Source organism: Candoia aspera, chromosome 2, assembly GCF_035149785.1.
Source record: "Candoia aspera isolate rCanAsp1 chromosome 2, rCanAsp1.hap2, whole genome shotgun sequence".
Taxonomy (NCBI): domain Eukaryota; kingdom Metazoa; phylum Chordata; class Lepidosauria; order Squamata; family Boidae; genus Candoia; species Candoia aspera.
The window spans coordinates 191,001,008-191,021,842 of record NC_086154.1 but is presented as its reverse complement, the minus strand read 5'-3'; the positions used below and the strand labels follow the sequence as shown (position 1 = coordinate 191,021,842).

Here is a 20,835-nt window from a genome sequence, read left to right as displayed (position 1 = left end):
TAGATTTGAGACAGCTGAAGAAGCTGCAAATAGATTAATCAATGCATGGGACATCAAAAAATATCTATGTAAATTTATCAAATCCCTCCAACAACATTTTCAAATAGTGAGTACTGACAGGTAGACTGAGAAACAAGAAAAAGATAAGCAATATACTAGCAAGAAATAAAAATGTTCACTAGTCAGTTGAATATGCTTTTGAAAAGGAAGAAGAAAAGCACCGATTGATCTACTCAAACATCTGACAGCTTATAGGAAGAATTCTTGGAGGAAATAACATTAGCCAACTCCAAAACTGTGTCTTCCATCATAGGGTTATACAGTTGTCAGTTCTACAACCTAGACCAGACTAAGAAACAGATGTCACATGGGCCTAAAACTACTTTTATTAGAATGGGTTTATTAACAGAATCTTGTCTGAATGTGTTTTCCCTCCTCTTTTGTTTATCTTTTTCAGAATGTCTTCCTGAGACATTTTCATAAATTTATCTCTTTGTAAGCCCCATTTATCTGTTCATTGCCTTGGTTCCCTCTGTATTCTCTACAGCTGAACTGTGGGGTTGACATCATTCTAGAATTCTACAGAACAACATGGGAAAGTTGAGGGGTCAAGATAAAAGGAAATCCTTATCTTTTCAGTCTCTTAACCCTTTACCACACACACACAGGTGGAGAAGATAGCTAAATGGAATACAAGAGTGTATTCAAAATTATGTAGAACTGTAAACATTTCTGTTGTGGAAGAGACTTTTATTATAAATACACACACAAACACACTCACATGCACACATGATGTATATATGCACATGCATATATAAAAATTTAATAACCAGCCCACTTTAATATCTTCACTTAAAATATGTGATCCTTAATAACTTCAGAGTCTCCAGCTTCTTATGTATTTATGTACATTTTCTGGACAGCTTCTGAGTTCTCCAGAAATTAAAGTGTAGGCTAATATTTGGGATGCTTCCTGTAAAGGAGGAGGCCTTATCTGCTCTGGACTCTAAGGATCTGTGTAACCAAAATGATATCATGATAGCCATAATTAATATGACATGGCTTCCACCATATTTCATTATATATTCAACATTCTTTAGAAGCTCAAGAAAGATCTGGCTTATGATATAAATACAAAATGTCCTTTGTGTCTTTTTTGTATATTTGTCTGTTGGTTCAAAGTATTATATGTCCAGTTCATGGGTAAAAGGAAATGAAAGAATTATTGGTATTGCCAGTATTAAAAAATGAAAATGAAATAAATAAGTCATATATTTTTTTTACATCAGATCTAGAAACTGAAAATGTAATGTGGTCTAAATGTATTCCAATATATGGTAAATGCTTAATTTTCAAGCAAGGAAAAGCTGGGTTTCTGGAAGCAAAAGCCTCAATATACTGAATAGGTAATAGTTTATACTGTTAAGAGACATTTCAGAAAATAAATTCCAAATCTGTCAAAGGGTAGGGAGGTCTTTTTTTTTCAGATTAATATGACTTTTCCATCACTGGTAGCTACATATTATCTAGATGTTGTTATTGCTCTTTGTTAATGTTTGTTTATTTATTTAAAAGATGTGTATGACTACCCCTATCATCTAAAACAAGTCTGGGCTGCTAACAACAGATAAACAAATAACAAAATTAATTTTTTTTTAAAAAAAAACTCTCTCATACCACTAAGTGCCATAACAGTCCTATCACAAAACCACAATGCTGTTGGGCTCCTCTCTCCTCCTGACCCAGTGCCTGGGGCAAAAGCCAGGTCTTAACAGCCTTCCAAAAAGCAAGGAGGGGAGGGGGCCACTCCATCTCATGGGGGAGGCTGTTCCACAAGATCAGCAAGCTATAGAAAGGCTGAAATGTTGTCAGATTTACCCAGTGCCTGAAATAAATGTCCCACAACAAAGGCGGTTGGTGTGAGACTAGGCTGAAGCTGACATAAACTAAAGATGAAACAGACACGTAAGCAGAGAGGACAAAAACCAGGAATCTTGCCTAAAAGAACCCTTCAGGGAGGTAGACAGAAAGGAAAGAAGTCATAAAGGAAAAAAAAATGTCACCTAAACCAGACAAAGGAAGCTGGGCATGAGCAAATGGAAACCGCCCCCACCAATCCCATCAATGACTACTTGTGAATAAACAAAGCAAGGACTTTAGGGGATCAAAGCGGTCTCACAGCCCGCCCACTCCTTGAGTTGTTTTGGATCCAGACTTGGCGGCTTCCGTTCCTCTAGCTAGTGCCTGGCAGCCTAGTTAAGAAGGACGCGGGTAAGTGTCGATGAGCGTGTGTGTGTGTGCATGTGAGAAAGAGCAAATGTACCTTGTAACCAGTAAAGTTTTGCTGTTACTTTAAATTCACCGGGTCTCCGTGTATTTCAACGAACCTGTTGTGCCTCAGTGTTCGGCTGGAAGTGGTGTGTGTGTGTCCCTAATTATTTCCCGGCTGTTGACCAGGGCTGTGTCTTGTCTGCTCAAGCCGCCCTTATCTGGAAAAGCCAGGTAGAAAGCAAGGGGGCTGACAAGATCCATGTGCCTCAACAGGCTGTGAGTGTGTGAGTGAGTGATCATAAGCCGAACCTGGAAGCAGTGTGTGTAACATTGGCATACCCAGTGAGGCTACAGTCCTGAATTACAACAAAGAACCGAATGGCTCTATGATTGATTTGATAGTCCAGTTTAGGCCACGCCCTCACATCCAGGTCCTCATCTCAAGCAGCATCAATGATATATATTACAGCCTTGCCCAGAAAAAGCAAGCAAGAATCCATATCCTCTGCAGATTGAGAAACTGTTCATGCTTTAGGAAGGAAATGACAGCTGGAAAGGATCTTCACTTGATACCTGTGCTTCCTTGGCTGGACAGCATGTCTGTGCTAAATAATTTGTTTTTAAAAGGAGCTTGCAATAGTGTCCTTGGAACCAAGACAGTTGTTCCAAACCTGAAACAGCCCCCTTTAGACCCCCAGCACTTCATGAGCCTAGTAGGCTTAAAGGTAAGTACTGCTAGTATCAATATGGCTCAAATTAGGAGCAAGAAACCTAGTTATTAGCCCAATAACTTTACTTTGGATTAGATAGGAATTCCCACATTTTACATTATAATAATGTATTTATTTATTTATTTTCTATCCCGCCTTTCTTATTTTTACAAATAACTCAAGGCGGCAAACATATCTAATACTCCTTCCTCCTCCTATTTTCTCCACAACAACAACCCTGTGGGGTGAGTTGGGCTGAGAGAGAGTGACTGGCCCAAGCTCACCAACAGGCTTTCAGGCCTAAGGCGGGACTAGAACTAGACTGAAAGCTGCCAGAGGATAGATAATCACTCAGTCAAGATAACTCTTAGTTAGGTAAAGGTAAAGGTTTCCCTTGACGTAAAGTCCAGTCGTGTCCGACTCTAGGGGGCGGTGCTCATCTCCGTTTCTAAGCCTTAGAGCCGGCGTTGTCCATAGGACACTTTCTGGGTCATGTGGCCAGCATGACTCACGGAACGCCGTTACCTTCCCGCTGAAGCGGTACCAATTAATCTACTCACATTTGCATGTTTTCGAACTGCTTGGTGTGCAGGAGCTGGGACTAGCAACGGGAGCTCACCCCGCCGTGCGGTTTCAAACCGCTGACCTTCCGATCGGCAGCTCAGCGGTTTAACCCACAGCGCCACCGCGTCCTACAACTCTTAGTTACAACTATCTATTAAGGAAGAATGGTATCTGATGTGCCAAGTTCAGTTAATGAAAAATACATTATGCCATAGATGCAAACTAGGCATTCAGCCACAAAACAAGTTCTACCAGTACTCTCTAAAATGTGAATGAACCTCCATCTGTAAATAAATAATTAAATAAATGGAGGACTTTTATTGGCATGGTCACCCATATTCATATCAAAAACCATTTCCAGTCAGATCATCCAACAATAATAACTCAATCTGACCAAGAATAAGATACAATTTATTAATTCAATTCATCCCTAATTTTAGCATTTCCACTGATTCCCTTGAATCAGAAGAAATAGAATTTGATTTCACCATTCTGCTGATGGAACCTCATTCCAAATTTCTAGTGGGTTTTAAAGACTATGGGAGATAAAAGGGGGATCAACATTACTGATACAAGGGTGAAAATGAGTCTTCCAGGACTACTGAGCAGAATCATTTAGAGACTGCAAGGGAATATAAAGGATATCTCAGTTAATGAAACTGAATGCTGTTTAGGAGTTTTGAACAGTTAGTCAAGTTCTCCTTCTTTCTTCATGGATTGTCCACAAGGATGCTTCAGTACTAAACTGAGGCCTGAAGCCAGAGCAACATGAATCAAAACAGTCACATTTAGGAGTGTTTCAGAGCTGGATGATAGCCACCTACATGAGAACCTTGACATATATGTTTAAGTGGCCAATTTTTGAAGTTCAAGAAAGATTTCAAAGTAGGCTTATAATTGTTTGTGTTTTGCTTTATTTTATTTTGTTCTGGGGCCCAAACATGAGAAAGTGGGTGTCTTTATTATTTGAGGTGAAAGGTGAAAGGTGAAAGGTCCCCTGTGCAGGCACCGAGTCATGGCTGACCCTTTGGGGGGATGCCGCTTTCGCAATGTTTACTTGGCAGACTATATCGGGGTGGTTTGCCATTGCCTTCCCCAGTCATTATTATTTACGGAACATTAATTCCTACTTGGCCATGTGAAATTTCTAATTGGCTTTCCGAATGTTTGAAGCTGATGGAAATTATTTACCGCTACCTTCCCAAACATGGCACATTCAAGGTGATTTCCAACTGGAACTTTAAGAGACTGCCTGGGAATGCTGTTGAGACTTCTTAGTATAAACTTTCAGGATTAGTAATATAAAAGCCAAAATTATCAACAAAATCCAAATCACCCACATTGTCTTGGGAAAACCCTATCTCTTTTATCAATTCTTTTCCCAATCACTTCATTTATAGACTATTATTGCTACAAATTTGGGGATATGATAAGAATACATTAACATTATCTCTAGCTCTGCATCTTCAAACATTCACCATTACTATTTAGGCATTACTCAGGCATTTTCAGATTGTAGATTTTATGACAGTTGATATAGACTGTGTGGTGTAAGTAACTTGTGTTCATGGTTATAAAGAACAAGCGGAAGAAAAGAAGCAAGGAATGTATTCACTATATACAACAATATAATGGGAAAATATTAATTAAGTTATTAAAATAAAGATGCAAATAGTAATTGTAAAGATGGTTGCCATGCAACTGAAGGAACTATGAAAGCAGCACATAAATGCATTTGTTAAGTGTGCTGATATTTTGCTTTGACCTTTTTCAGTTATATACCTGACCAGTCTGCAAATGTTTTTGCAAGAATGACAACATTAAATGTATTACATGAGGAGGAACAGACAGACACACAGAAAAGATGAACTTGTTATGTGAGGGGAATAATTATTTTTATTTTATTCAAAAAGTTCTGTATAAAGAGTTTCTATGCTAAAAATTAAGAAGTAATTTGTATAAGGGTGGTTTTGTCAATATGGGTTATTTTTATTTTTTGTTTTTAAAAGAATATTTGCTAGTGCACCCTATAAAGCCATGTGCTGGATTCTAAAACTATAATAGAACCTTTTGTCTGCATCAAAAAGTAGCAGTTCGCTCATGCATATACACCCTTGAATGTTTGAACTGAATCTGTGGAAAAGCCTTGCACTTCAAGGACCATCGAGTGATTGGGAAGTTCTACTTCTCTTTTTGTGGATGTGTGTGTGTCTGTGTGTGTGTGTGTAGGTTGGTAATATACAGTATTCCTTATACATGCAAGCCAGTACTAGATAGTCCAGCCAGAAAGAGTCAACCTGCATTGTAAACCAAACAATAAACCAGCAAGTGCTTTTAAGACTGGCCTTGCCTTGACAATGATTTATGTCAGCACTATTTAGGAGAAGTCAGTGGACACATTTTTTATTTGTGCAACATTTCTTTTACATTTATCCTCCTAAATCAACATTTTTCTATCCAGGACTGCATTGCCTTAAGTATAATCTGTTAGGAGATGCATACCAAATATGATAGAAGAATAATGGAATTTCCACAATGGAGGAATGGATTGTGAAAATTTCAGAACTTGAGGAAATGGTAAAACTGACCTGTTTAGTCAGAGAACAAACAATAAAAACTGTTTTGAAAAACTGGATACCTTATATGGAATTTTTGCTGAAAGAAGGAAAAAATGACATGATGATTTATGGATTTGAAGATTAACAAAGATGTGGACTAACTGAGGTGAGGGGATTTTTAAAATATTTAAGGGGGAGAAGGGACAATAATGTAATTATTGAAAAGAAGATCAGAAGTCACTTATACATTTCTTAACTTTAGTTTCCTTTTTTTTTTCCTTGCACTTCTCTGATTTTTTTTTCTTTTGGTTTGTCTTTTATTATATGAAAACTCTTAATATAAATAAATAAATAAATAAACAGTCGCATACCAAATAACTGAAGCAAGGAATGGGTAGTCCGAGAGTTAAACTAGAGAGACCTCCATATATGCAGGAGTAAAACAGTCTTGGGGCATCTACAGAATGGGAAGAGCCACAATCCACAGCCTGTTGTTGGAAAAGATTATGGATTTTTTGTTGGAAGTTTTGGCAAATCCAGCATGCCTCATTAACATGTAAATTAAGTTGCCCAAAATGCAACTCTGAGGAAGCTGTTTGTTGCCACTCCCACTTCCTCTCTCTGCCTTTCTTCCTTCTCCACCCAGGGAGAGGCATCATGGCCATGTGCTTGGGCCTTGATGAGGAATTCTGCCCCTTTCTTTCACACACCTCTTGGCAGAAGGCTGAGAGTTTAGGGCAAACTATGTAATTAGAAAGAAAAGAAGAACAAAAGAACTGCATCTTTTTCCACCAAGATGGATGTAGCAGAAGCAACAAAGAATAAAGTCAGTAAGCTTCTTTTTACTTCTTAACCTAATGTGTCAAAGCGTGTGATTCTTTATGCTTGGGAGGGCTGAATGTGTAAGAGCAATAACCTGTGTTTCTCTGGCATGCTCATTGAAGCTATCTAAGATAATTTTCTTTTTCTGTCCCAGCTTCTAAGCTGTGTTAAGCTCTGCTCCATTTCAGTGGTTCTAGTAGGCTGCTGAATTGGCTTCATTTTTAAGGGATGAAAGTTTCCCATTTCACCCCTTGTACTTCCATATTGCAAAATTGCAGAGCTTAAGATACCTGTTTTCCCTTAAAGATGTAATACTTACACACCATCTAATGTTTCTCCATCTAACAGCCCCATCTTAAAATATTAAGTTTACATATCCAAAATTGATCTTGGTTCTGGTCAATAAAATATTGCTCTTCATTCGTTTATTTTTTATTTATATTTCAATTAATAAGACCGCCCAACTAATTTCAATTAATAAGACCGCCCAACTTAAAGCTATTTGCATGCCATCTGCATACGGTAACTGACATAATGAGCAAAAGGAAGTGACTGGCAATGGTATTTGCCATAGACTTATTTATTTTATTCATTATTTATGCAATTTTATCCAACATTTTCATTGCTTCATAATTCCAAAGGACAATTATGAAACTCAATCAAAATTCCTAATATAAGGAAACAGAATGTTCTATTTGCTCATTTATTCATTGAGCCTTCGAGAAAATGAACCACAATAGAATCCTCATTGAAGAATCCTGATTATATACTATCTCATGACACGTGAATAATATAGCACTATATGATGCCAAAAATCAGATATATAATTTGAGTTAAACTGTGACCTTCTAGAATACAGCAGAAGCAATTTGGACAGCCTTTAAATCTCATCTAGACTGAAGCAGCCACAGTAGAGTACATGATTTTAATGGTGCTCAGGACAAGATGTACTGATATAACCACAGGAGTATCTCTAGGCCAGTGTTTTTCAACTTCAGCAACTTTATCATGTGTGGACTTCAACACCCAGAATTCCTGGTGGCTGGGGAATTCTGAAGTCCACACATCTTAAAGTTGCTGAGGTTGAGAAACCCTGCTCTAGGCAATGAAAAAATGGGATGTATAAACTTCATAGTGCTCAGCACTTAACTCAAACCTGAATGGATTTAGACTGAAGTTTCTGAAAATGGAGAGAAATGATTATTTAATGTAGGCACTATAAATACAAACAAGCCAACTTTGTGCCAGTTACATTTGATCTTAGCTTTTCTGGTTAAAAAAAAATCAGTATAGCTCTGTTCTTATATATCCTGTCCATCTTTTTCAACATGTACTTCAGCGATAGTCTCGATTTTCTGAATACTCTTAATCTTTTTGCATTAAGTGGAATAGATTTTAGCCACTGTACACATATATATCTACTTTTGTATAATGCATACATTAAGGGTGACTACAGTACAGCAATCTGACCCACACAGAATATTTCCAGAAGATACAAAACTACCATCATAGATCAAATATTAAATGTAAGTAATAAGTCATGTTCTGGAAATTTTTTTAATGAGTTGAAAAATATAATCTCTGACAGCCAAATGATGACCATCTCCACAGTCCAGGAAAACCATTATTAATCAGCCTCATATATCCTCATAATTAGCAAAGATATTCAGCTTGCATGCCCATTACTTTGCTCACTCTTCACATTTATTTTCAGCTACAGCCTTTCAGCTACAAAACATGGTCATTAAGGCCATGAATGAATGAAAATAACTTGGTTTTTCAAACTGAGAGTTCAATGTAAGGGTGGGTGGAGAGGGGAAATGTAAATTCTCATGCAGTTTCTTAAAGTTTTGCTGTGATGTACAAAAAAAAATTGACAATGTAAGTCCAGGAATGTGCATAAACCATGTTGAATCTCCCTGGGAGCATCAGGAAGTAGGAACTACTGAAAATCATGTTTAATTTCATCAATCAAAGTCTGTATGCATTGATGTCTTGTTCTGATTCGACACTTCATTTATTTTGATTAAGATTGGAATCTTACCTCAACCTTGTAAACCACAGCTCCTGTTGAAAGACAGAAAGAAATGTGAAATTTCACTGTATTCATTGGTGCCTAATTTTTTAAAAAAATAATATTGCAGGTAAAAGAATATAAGTGTCAAAATAATTTGTCAATTGATTAAAATTATAGTTGTTTTATTTATTACATTAATTTCCAACCTTTTCTTAAGGAACCCAAACAGTTTACATGGCTCTTCCTCCCATTTTATCTTTATTAGTAATCTGTGAGATACACTAGTCTGGGAAACATTTTGTGATTCCTAACAGCATCCGCAATCACGTTGCTAAAATTGAACTGCAAAATTGCCCATTTTTAGCAACACACAAACACACACACACACACAAACTTTTTATAAAAACAAGATGCAAAATAGATGTTAAGGTCATAGAGTGTAACATAGAGTTTAAGGTGCTTGATTTAGGAGTCCTAGTTTCAAGATTTCCCTCAATCATTTATTTATTACATTTACAGACCATTTCAATCTAAAAAATCTAAAGCTTTGGGTCAGATATTCTCTCACAACCCAGACTAGGGTTTTTGTTGTGGGGAAGACTGGAGGAAGGAACTTTGTGTATGCACCTTTGAGCTCCTGAAGTTAATGTAGGATTTAAATGAATGAATATACTCCCAAAACCAAAAAGGGCCCATATTTTTGCCCATCATTGCATCAAGACCATGCTTCCTATAGCTCTCAGAATTTTTTTTTAAGAATGTGCTAATGCAAAAAACGACTTGTCCAACCTACTGACTTTTGATTAAAACACACAGACACACACAGACACACACAATCTGTGGTTAGAAGTGTCCCCAAGAATTGCTAGGGTAAGGACTGAGTCAAAGACAAAAGTGGAGAGTTAGGGGTTGATCTGGTGAGGAATTTAATAGGCCAAGAATAGATCAAGTCAGAAAGAATGAAGCTACTCAGAAGCAGGCTTTATTTTGGTGACCACCTCAGACAGGCATCTATAGCAAACCAAGGTTATGTCAAAATGGTGATACACTTGCTGTAACATTATGACTCAAATCCCATCCATACATGCTTGCATCCTGACATCTGGCACATGTATGTAAGTTGCGGCTTATGACATGCATTTTGTCACTTGCCCCTGCCCCAAGAGCACCCCTGCTTCTCTGCTGTGGAATATCTTCTACACAAAGTTCTACCTGGTGCCTACTGTATTATTACTCTTCCACTCTTAGATTTTAGGATTAAAAATATTCAGGTGCAGACCTTTACAGAGGTGCCCCTTCCTTCTAGAATACATTCCACATAGTTTTCATTTGATGCACACATGAACACTGAGCACGTACTGTATGTCCAAAACCGTGTTTAATTGCAGCGATTCTCTCCCCCATTACAAAGTTGCCCAAAGTAGGAACCATAGATAGTTGTGCTTTAGACACCATTCTTAAGTTCATAAATTATGTTTTACAATAAGTATGAGATAAAGTTTGTATGTTTGATGTCTCCTTCTTTACTACCTTGCGCTTATTCTACTACTTCTCAATGCCATACAAATATTATTCTTGTCAACCTCTTCATTTTAATTTTCCTGTATTTAGACTATGTTGCAGTATTCTAAGGAGTCTGCTCTGTGTTTAGATTTGTTTTGGCTTTTTAGCTTGGTTTCTAAAAAGCAGGCTTTTAAAAAATATATATTCTTTATTGTGTGATGCACTGGAAACTTTGCTAAAGAATAAGCTTAGAAACCTTCAGCAAAGGATTGTTAACTTGTCGTGGTGCTGGAGCTTGAGCACCTCAATGATGCCATGAGCTAAACCATGAAGGGTCACCCAAGACGGGAAGGTCATGAGAGGTCAGACTAAATGCGATCCCTGGAGAAAGTAATGGCAACCCACCCCAGTATTCTTGCCGTGAAAACTAAATGGAACAGTACAACCAGAGATATGTTGGTATACCATCGGAAGATGAGACCCCTACTGGGGAGGAACAGAGGATGAGTTCAACTAGCCCCAGATGTGATGACGCAGCTAGCTCAAAGCCGAAAGGACGGCTAGCGGCCGACGGTGCTGGTGGTGAACGGCGAATCCGATGTTCTAAGGATCAACACACCATTGGAACCTATGAGCCAGGGCAAATTGGATGTGGTTATTGGTGAGATGTCAAGATTCAAGACAGACATTTTGGGCGTCAGTGAACTGAAATGGACTGGAATGGGCCACTTCACATCAAAGGACCACCAGATCTACTACTGTGGACAAGAGGACCACAGAAGAAATGGAGTAGCCTTCATAATTAATAGTAAAGTGGCTAAAGCAGTGTTTGGATACAATCCAAAAAACGATAGAATGATCTCAATTCAAATTCAGGGCAAGCCATCTAACATCACAGTGATCCAAATATATGCCCCAACCACAGATGCTGAAGAAGCTGAAGTAGAGCAGTTCTATGAGGATCTGCAGCACTTACTGGACAAAACGCCTAAAAGAGATGTTATTTTCATCACGGGAGACTGGAATGCTAAGGTGGGCAGTCAAATGACCCCTGGAATTACAGGTAAGCATGGCCTGGGAGACCAAAACGAAGCAGGACAAAGGTTGATAGAATTTTGCCAAGACAACTCAATGTGCATAACAAACACCCTCTTCCAGCAACCTAAGAGACAGCTTTATACATGGACTTCCCCAGATGGACAACACCGAAATCAGATTGACGACATCATTTGCAGCCAAAGGTGGCGGACATCTATACAGTCAGTAAAAACAAGACCTGGAGCTGACTGTAGTTCCGATCACGAACTTCTTCTTGCACAATTTAGGATCAGACTAAATAGATTAGGGAAGACCCTCAGATCAGCGATATATGAGCTCACTAATATTCCTAAGGAATATGCAGTGGAGGTGAAGAATAGATAAAGGATTGGACTTAGTAGATAGGGTCCCAGAAGAACTATGGACAGAAGTCCGCAACATTGTTCAGGAGGTGGCAACAAAATACATCCCAAAGAAAGAGAAAACCAAGAAGGCAAAATGGCTGTCTGCTGAGTCACTAGAAGTAGCCCAAGAAAGAAGGAAAGCAAAAGGCAACAGTGATAGGGGGAGATATGCCCAATTAAATGCAAAATTCCAGAGGTTTGCCAGAAGAGATAAGGAATTATTTTTAAATAAGCAATGCACGGAAGTAGAAGAAGACAATGGAATAGGAAGGACAAGAGACCTCTTCCATAAAATTAGAAACATCGGAGGTAAATTCCAGGCAAAAATGGGTATGATCAAAAACAAAGATGGCAAGGACCTAACAGAAGAAGAAGAGATCAAGAAAAGGTGGCAAGAATATACAGAAGACCTGTATAGGAAGGATAACAATATCGGGGATAGCTTTGACGGTGTGGTCAGTGAGCTAGAGCCAGACATCCTGAAGAGTGAGGTTAAATGGGCCTTAAGAAGCATTGCTAATAACAAGTCAGCAGGAGACGACGGCATCCCAGCTGAACTGTTCAAAATCTTGCGAGATGATGCGGTCAAGGTAATGCATGCTATATGCCAGCAAATTTGGAAAACACAAGAATGGCCATCAGATTGGAAAAAATCAACTTATATCCCCATACCAAAAAAGGGAAACACTAAAGAATGCTCAAACTATCGAACAGTGGCACTCATTTCACATGCCAGTAAGGTAATGCTCAAGATCCTGCAAGGTAGACTTCAGCAATTCATGGGGCAAGAATTGCCAGATGAACAAGCTGGGTTTAGAAAAGGCAGAGGAACTAGGGACCAAATTGCCAATATCCGATGGATAATGGAAAAGGCCAGGGAGTTTCATAAAAACATCTATTTCTGTTTGATTGACTATTCTAAAGCCTTTGACTGTGTGGACCATAACAAATTCTGGCAAGTTCTTAGTGGTATGGGGATACCAAGTCATCTTGTCTGCCTCCTGAAGAATCTGTATAACAACCAAGCAGCAACAGTAAGAACAGACCACGGAACAACGGACTGGTTTAAGATTGGGAAAGGAGTACAGCAGGGCTGTATACTCTCACCCTACCTATTCAACTTGCATGCAGAACACATCATGCAACATGCCTGGCTTGAGGAATCCAAGGCTGGAGTTAAAATCTCTGGAAGAAACATTAACAATCTCATATATGCAGATGATACCACTTTGATGGCTGAAAGCGAAGAGGAACTGAGGAGCCTTATGATGAAGGTGAAAGAAGAAAGTGCAAAAGCTGGGTTGCAGCTAAACCTCAAAAAAACCAAGATTATGGCAACCAGCTTGATTGATAACTGGCAAATAGAGGGAGAAAACATAGAGGCAGTGAAAGACTTTGTATTTCTAGGTGCGAAAATTACTGCAGATGCTGACTGCAGGCAGGAAATCAGAAGACGCTTAATCCTTGGGAGAAGAGCAATGACAAATCTCGATAAAATAGTTAAGAGCAGAGACATCACACTGACAACAAAGGTCCGCATAGTTAAAGCAATGGTGTTCCCCGTAGTAACATATGGCTGCGAGAGCTGGACCATAAGGAAGGCTGAGAGAAGGATGATCGATGCTTTTGAACTGTGGTGTTGGAGGAAAATTCTGAGAGTGCCTTGGACTGCAAGAAGATCAAACCAATCCATCCTCCAGGAAATTAAGCCAGACTTGAGGGAATGATATTAAAGGCCAAACTGAAATACTTTGGCCACATAATGAGAAGACAGGACACCCTGGAGAAGATGCTGATGCTAGGGAGAGTGGAGGGCAAAAGGAAGAGGGGCCGACCAAGGGCAAGATGGATGGATGACATTCTAGAGGTGACGGCCCCGTCCCTGGGGGAGCTGAGGGTGTTGACGACCGACAGGAAACTCTGGCGTGGGCTGGTCCATGAAGTCACGAAGAGTCGGAAGCGACTGAACGAATAAACAACAAGCTTAGAAACAAATAAAAGTACAATAGAATATGATCACACACTTAGTAATTACCTTATAGGATGTGATAATATTGAATAGTTGTCCGTTTAGTAGCTCTTTCACTGTAAGGACTATACAGACTGAAATTGGTAAGGTAGGAGCCAGCAGTTATCAGACTAGGCAGAACCATTATGTAAATGTGAGTAGATGTGTCCCATTCTCACGGCCATTTAGAGAATAGGCAATCTTTTTTTTTTTTTTTTTACTCAGAAAGATATGAGAAAGAGCCTAGAATTTAGGTCCTGGAGCAAAAATGTATACGCATACATAGACAGGCACATAGTTTGATGCCTGTGTTTAGTAGTCGGGAGATCTTCTGGAAATATATCTTTCTTTTGCAAATATGGTATATTTTAATCAGGAAATTTTGACAAAAGTATTGTTTAATAAGCACTTAATGCTATTAGAAAATAGCAGTTGAAAGTAATTAAATGAGTAAGCAATGTGGTTGCTTTATTAGTCAATCATAAGTTGGCTATTTGGTTTATTGTGTCTAGAAATCCAGCTATTGTATGGTAATTTATCACAAAATATCACAATCCATGAGTAAGACCTGCAATTCCACCAAAAATATTATGAAGAAAATTGAGCTTTCAGTAGTAATCACCTTATATTTATACAACATATAAATAAGGTGAAAATTGCTTTCTTTCCTATTAACACCTCTACTGGAGATGACTAACAAAATTCTGACTCAATTAAATTTGAGGTGAAATTATGTTAAAATGATTTTCTGTATCTTGAGGGGAGTTGCACAGATTTAATAGAGAGACCAGTGAGGGTATAGAGAAGACATTATTTCTATATATAAATATAAAATGATTAGTCAATAGAAACAACAACAAAAAGCTAGAATTCATTTTTAAAGCTTGATTTGTTTTTATTATTATTGCTTAGCAAACATATTTGATTTGAATAATTTATTTACATAATGCCTTGAAGAAAAATTATTCTAATTATATTAAACCCAACAAAAATATATACCTTACAGGAAGTCACTTCCTATTTTACATTGAAAGGATGGGGTGCAATACAGTAACTTTCCTGAAATAGTGAATGTATTACTTGGCACTTTTGATATCTGGGAATGCACAGATGAACTAACTAAGCTGGCAAATAAAATATTCAGGGGCATGAATTGTGAACATTGTGTAGGGCTGGAAGTTCCCAGAATTGTCCTTTAAGGGCAATTGTGTGGTGATATCACTGGATGAGAACAGTTCTTAAAAGTAAGATAGGTACTTAACATATCTTAGCCCTCTCAGAGATTTAAAGATTTGGAACCAAATTTCAGTACAATAATCTTGGGGTTTTAGCGTGCAAGAATGGTACTGAAGATCATCTGTGGTTCATGGATCATAGCTTGCCCACCTCTGCTTTGAAGAGTCATATACATGCTATGAAATTAATGTATCATGTAGCCTTATCCTTATATAACTGTCCCCAAAGTAAGCAGTTGCTGGCTGGGGATTTGGAATCTATGATATCTGCCCATATGGAAGGCACCAAGTTGGAAAGGTTAATTTCAACATTGAGTAAAATGGCACTGCATGGCTCTGAGAAAGAGATGAGGAAAGGACACACATGGACATTTTACTATTTCCAAATATGGAGGTAAAAGATGGATGGATGGATGACAGGTGTTAGCAGAAGGGTCTAAGCTCAGGTCTTGATATGCTTCTATCCTTTGTCAGAATTGTAGCTGCAATATAGATTCTGGTGGAAAAGATTCTATCAATGGCATTTCATTTCACCAAATGGTGCAGTACATAGGGATCTAAGTGTCTGTCTGTCTGTCTATTTATCAAATTTGTATGCCATCGATTTCATTCCAACTCATGGAATGTAAGCTTCACAGAGATGAAATTTGAATGCTTCACTATAGGCTCAGCTAGATTCAAAGCAGCAGTCGACTGGGTGATTACACAAAGGAAGTGAACATGTTAATTACATTCTGTAGCCTACTTGAAGTCAATAATGTCCACCCCAAAGAACAGCAACTTTAAAAATATGTGGGAAAAGCTATCTAATTCTTCACCAGCCACTACAGGACCTCTCATCTTCACCTTCATCTGTATGACAGCAGACACAACTACTCTCTCAAAGAATCATAGAGTTGTGGGATTGGAAGAAGTTCTGCAACCTTCTCCAATGAGCAGGAAAACTAATTTAGTCTCCTTAAGAGGTGATTTTCCAGCCTCTTCTTAAAAACCACCAGAGAGCAAGAACCCAGAACCTCAATTACAGAATTGTAATTGAAGCCCCGCCCTTTTGTGTGTACACTGAAGACACACACTGAGACAAAAGGGCTTCTGTCGCAGATCTTACAGTCAGGAAGCTTTCCCCGATATTTAAGCAAAATCTTAGGAGTTGCAAGTTATACCCATTTCTGGTCCTAGTTTCTGTGGCAATTGAAAATAGCTCCTCACCATTTTCCCTATGGCACCTTCCCAGTGGTAAACTTAGCTTCTGCTGGTTTTTCTCTTAATAGCACAAACAAGAGGGGTGAGACAAAAAAAACTGCAGACCTCAGTTTGAGTAAAAGTTTTGATGGATTCCAATTTCTCCACACTTGAAGATAGAGTTGCTCTGCAGCTGGAAGTAAATATTATCTCCTTCCTAGTTTAGGTGCATACACAGTTTTTACTTCTGCAGGAAAGAGAGTTTGCATCCTAACTGAATTATTCCTATGATGAAAAATATTCTGATTTTTAAATTCAGACTATTTAGAATCCAAGTTTTGGAATTTATGAAGAAGAAATATGTGGAGGATTATGACATAGTACTTATGATTTCCTGGCATCTTAAATCTGTAAAAAAAAAGTTTTTGTGTTGTCTCATTTCTCTCCTGTACCAGAGAGGTGAATCTAATGGATACTGCTATCAGTTGAAATAAAGTTTTACATTGTCTTTTATTGTTCAAATGGGAGCCATAAAGCAGCTGACAGATTGAGGAATAAGGAATGTTCTGAGAACTGTTAAAATATGGTATAAAAATACCTTTACAATGATTAGCATGTACAGTTAAGGTGCAGGAGACATTTTTAAAGATTTATAGTGGAACATTGGCCATTTGATTTAACTGCAGATTCATCAATTGCCTGGCTCTAGTCCCTTTGTAAAAATGATTTCTAGAAAATGGAAAAAGAAAAAATGTATAGAACTGCTATTTAGTCCTTTTTATAGAATAATGGCACCTTAGCTATCTGGTTTCCAATGCAGACTATGGGGGAATATGTTACAAAAGATAAAGGCTTTATTTAGGGAATGTTATGTGTTTCAACAACACAAACACACACACACAAGCTTGAATTAACAATTTTTTTTTTTAAAGTATACATCTGATTAATTAAAATATGTTTTATGAAAATCCTTGAAAAAATTCCGGGTTAATGTTATTACTTGAAAAACATTAAGTTTTAATATGTGGCATGGTTCATATCAAAACAATATGTTTTGAAATGATCTGCTTCAACCTGCCTCAACCTGCAAGTCTTCAATTGCCCCAAATGAGGGCAATTGAAGGCAATATATATATATTTTAAAATGCCAAATTGTTTATGTTAAAATTTGCAATATTGTGGGCATGGCATTGAAATAGAAATCCTTTTGAATAGACATGTGTTGTAGTTGCATTTACAAAAGGGTGGGGCTTCAGTTGCAGATTTTGATCTCTCCCATGGATGCTGTTGGTTCATGTCCACCAGCTACCCCAATTATCTATGTCTACGTTTACGTTTACGTCTACATTACATCTACATCTACATCTCTCTTTTGAAGGAAAGGAAAATTGTGTTGAACAGAATCAGCAGTAGATAATTACACTAAGTCTATTTACCAATTCCCCCAATTATTAGCCTTCTCTAGGCGGTCAGTCGGGGCATGCCATAATCAGCAGGGTCTCAAATATTTTCTCCTCAGACACAATTTGAGTCTCTATGCCAGTCTGCCAAAAGGGCAGTTATACTAGATCTTTACAAACATAAAACTCAGACTGTGTGAAAATTCCTCTGAAAATACCCTTGTTTTACATCCAGCAGATATAGACATTGCAGTAATCAACCAGTGCATTTCCTTCTCATTCAAGCACTCATTTTCTGGTGGAATATTTTCAAGGGTTTCCTGTGGGATGCTGAAATACCAGCTTCAGACTGTTTGTGTTTCTTTGACAGTGATGCAAACTAAAGTACCTATCTATACGCTATCTGAATGTTTACTCAGAAATCCTAACCGTGTTTGAATAAAAGTGTGCATGGATTGGAACATTCAGCTGTTTTATGCTGAATAACAATAGAACACAAGTGCATTTGTTGCAGGGTATCTCTGATGCTGCTTGCTGTAGAGGCCAGACATAGACGATCATCCAATCATTACTCCAAATAAGTCCTTACGGACACAGCAAACCTACTTCTCAGAAAGTATTTGTTTTTCAAAGGTCACTTTATTCTTCCTATTCAGAGTAAGGAGATAAGAACACTCTTTGTATTGGAACTGAGAAGTATAGTAGGATTGTGAAATCCAGGAATTTGAAGTGAAATAAACAAAGTATGAGAGGGAAGAAAATCTGAGATAGATTTGCTTGTTTGCATTAGCTGACAGAATTAAAACTAAGTTATAGAGTGCTAAATAAACCTTTGAGGTTGACAGGAGGTATAGAAGAAAACAGAAGGAAAGGAAGTATTTTGTAAGGGCTGGTCCTGTGACATTAGTGTTGCCCTATGTATCCCCTGATTTTATAAGGGGCATGTGAATATTTACAAAGCTGTTTCCCTCTGCAAATCTTCTATTTACTTTGAAACAGTTTTCAGTTAGCTCTTTCCAAAGGGTATGAAAAGTCTTAATGATCCTGCCTCATGTCTTGAGTACCTCCACAAGGTTAATTCATATATACTATGGACTAACAGTATAGTCAGAGCTTGTGTTCATGTTGACATCAACAACACTATACATTAAAAGATCAAAATAATTTTAAATATTAACTAGGAAGTTAAGCACAGTCTACTCTACAGATGAAAACATGCTTTTTCATATTGATTTTTATTACATGAATTTGTCTGAATCACAAAAAGAAAATGCTGGCTATGAACCATGCTGTGTTAATTACTGTTACAGACCAAGGAAGAAAAAGGAACATCGTATCTTTGATATATCATGTTTAAAACCGCCCAATGGGTGGTATTTATGTACTACCAGCCTCTGTGAAAGTCAGGAATTCTTTGCATGGTGGTTGTAAATAAATAATAAAGGGGTCTTATTATTAAAACTGCAGCAGTAAAAATAAAACCATATCTGCATAATTGACAAGACTAACATTAAATAATATTCAGTGTTTTATTACATGTTGTGTTTTATTCCCTTCTCTGTGGAAGCAGCACATAACATTACTGCGAAACCTTTTTCTAAAAGTATACATTTATACAGAGGATTACACACATTTTACATTTTACAGTATTTCAGGAAGGATATACCACATTCTCAGCTACAGAGTGGATTTTCTTAACCCCCAAAATATATACATTTAAATTCACTGTACTGCAGGAAGATATTAGAGAATGGATTTCTTTTTTTTCTTAAAATTTGGACTATAGTAATACCTGCAAAAAGAACTGGTTTCTATTACAGGACAATTTTGTTTTCGCCATTTTTATCAAATGAAGCTCTCGTGAAATAATCAGACATGACACTTCTGCAAGCATGAAAAAGTTTCCACGCAGGAATAAAAACAAGTTTGTTTGGTTAAACTTGAAAAAAGTTCACATCAGTGTGCTTCAGAGGAAAAAAAAAAGGTCTGAGAAATCTTTGAAAATATTAAAATATAAATATAGGGCATAGATGTCAAGTATTAAATAAATAAATAAATAAATAAATAAATAAATAAATAAATGTTTCCAATGTTTATAAAAGTATCTGGTCTAGGATTAAGTTGGTCCTTCCCAACTATAAAGGACAATCAGAACAGCATGTGCATGCCAAAATTTGGCACTTTTTAAAATATTGAGACTTGATACATAATCCCTCAAATACGCACAATAATGTAAGTATATAATTTACTCTTTCCTTCCTTCCATCCACCCAACCATTCATCCTTCTATATTCCACCTTTTTTTTTTGGCCAGGAGATTAGGAAAGTTTATATGGAAATCTTTCTTCATTTTATTCCCACAGCAATAACACTGTGAAGTAGGTTGGGCTACGTGATTAAAGCAGCCAGTGTATTTCCATAGCTGAAGGTGGATTTAAACCTGAATCATCCCAGTCCTAGTCCAACACCTCATTCTTTTACTGAAGCTGATTTGAATTTTGATTTATATACTTAATAGCATGAACAAAAAAATGTCTAAGCCATCATGAAAGAAGTTACATAAATTTATATGGAATATAAGAACAACACTTATAATACCCTGCTTGTCCATAGAGTTTTGAACCACTGTAAATTTGTTTCTCTTCAGTAAATAAAATTAACACCACCCATAAAAACTATTTCATAAAAATGAAAGGAAAATAATACTGTAAAGTATTATTATTACTGGGTGCATTCAGGATGCATATAGCTAATAAAATTAGCTTGCCAATGATGTCCCAAATGTCCATTTCACTTCTCTTATCATGAATGAATTGGTTGGAATTCATTTCATCCAGTAGCTGTATTGATCCTCGGACTTGCCTGTTCTAATAGAGCTCAATGCCAGGCAGAAGCAAGTGCAGTGCAAATTTAGACAGCAGCATCTCTCTTGAAAGTTTCTAATGAGCAACATAGATGTGGCAGGAAACTTCACTGGCATGGTTCAAACTGTAACTGTTCAACAGATTTGTATATTACATATATATTACAAGAAAAATATGTATGTATGCAGCTTCTATGATTACACTGGGATTTTTCTATTTTGCTTCCAGAAGAATCTGCATCTCTTTTATTCCCTTAACT

At 37.4% G+C, this 20,835-nt stretch overlaps 1 long non-coding RNA gene across 1 annotated transcript in view; it reads right to left on the bottom strand.

The window, feature by feature from the left end:
- Positions 1 to 8,963: 8,963 nt before the first annotated feature.
- LOC134492544 (uncharacterized) overlaps positions 8,964 to 20,835 on the bottom strand; it is a 317,255-nt gene continuing 305,383 nt past the window's right edge. The window contains exon 4 of the long non-coding RNA XR_010067462.1: positions 8,964 to 8,992. This is a non-coding gene — a long non-coding RNA (uncharacterized LOC134492544). The remainder of the gene's footprint in view (positions 8,993 to 20,835) is intronic.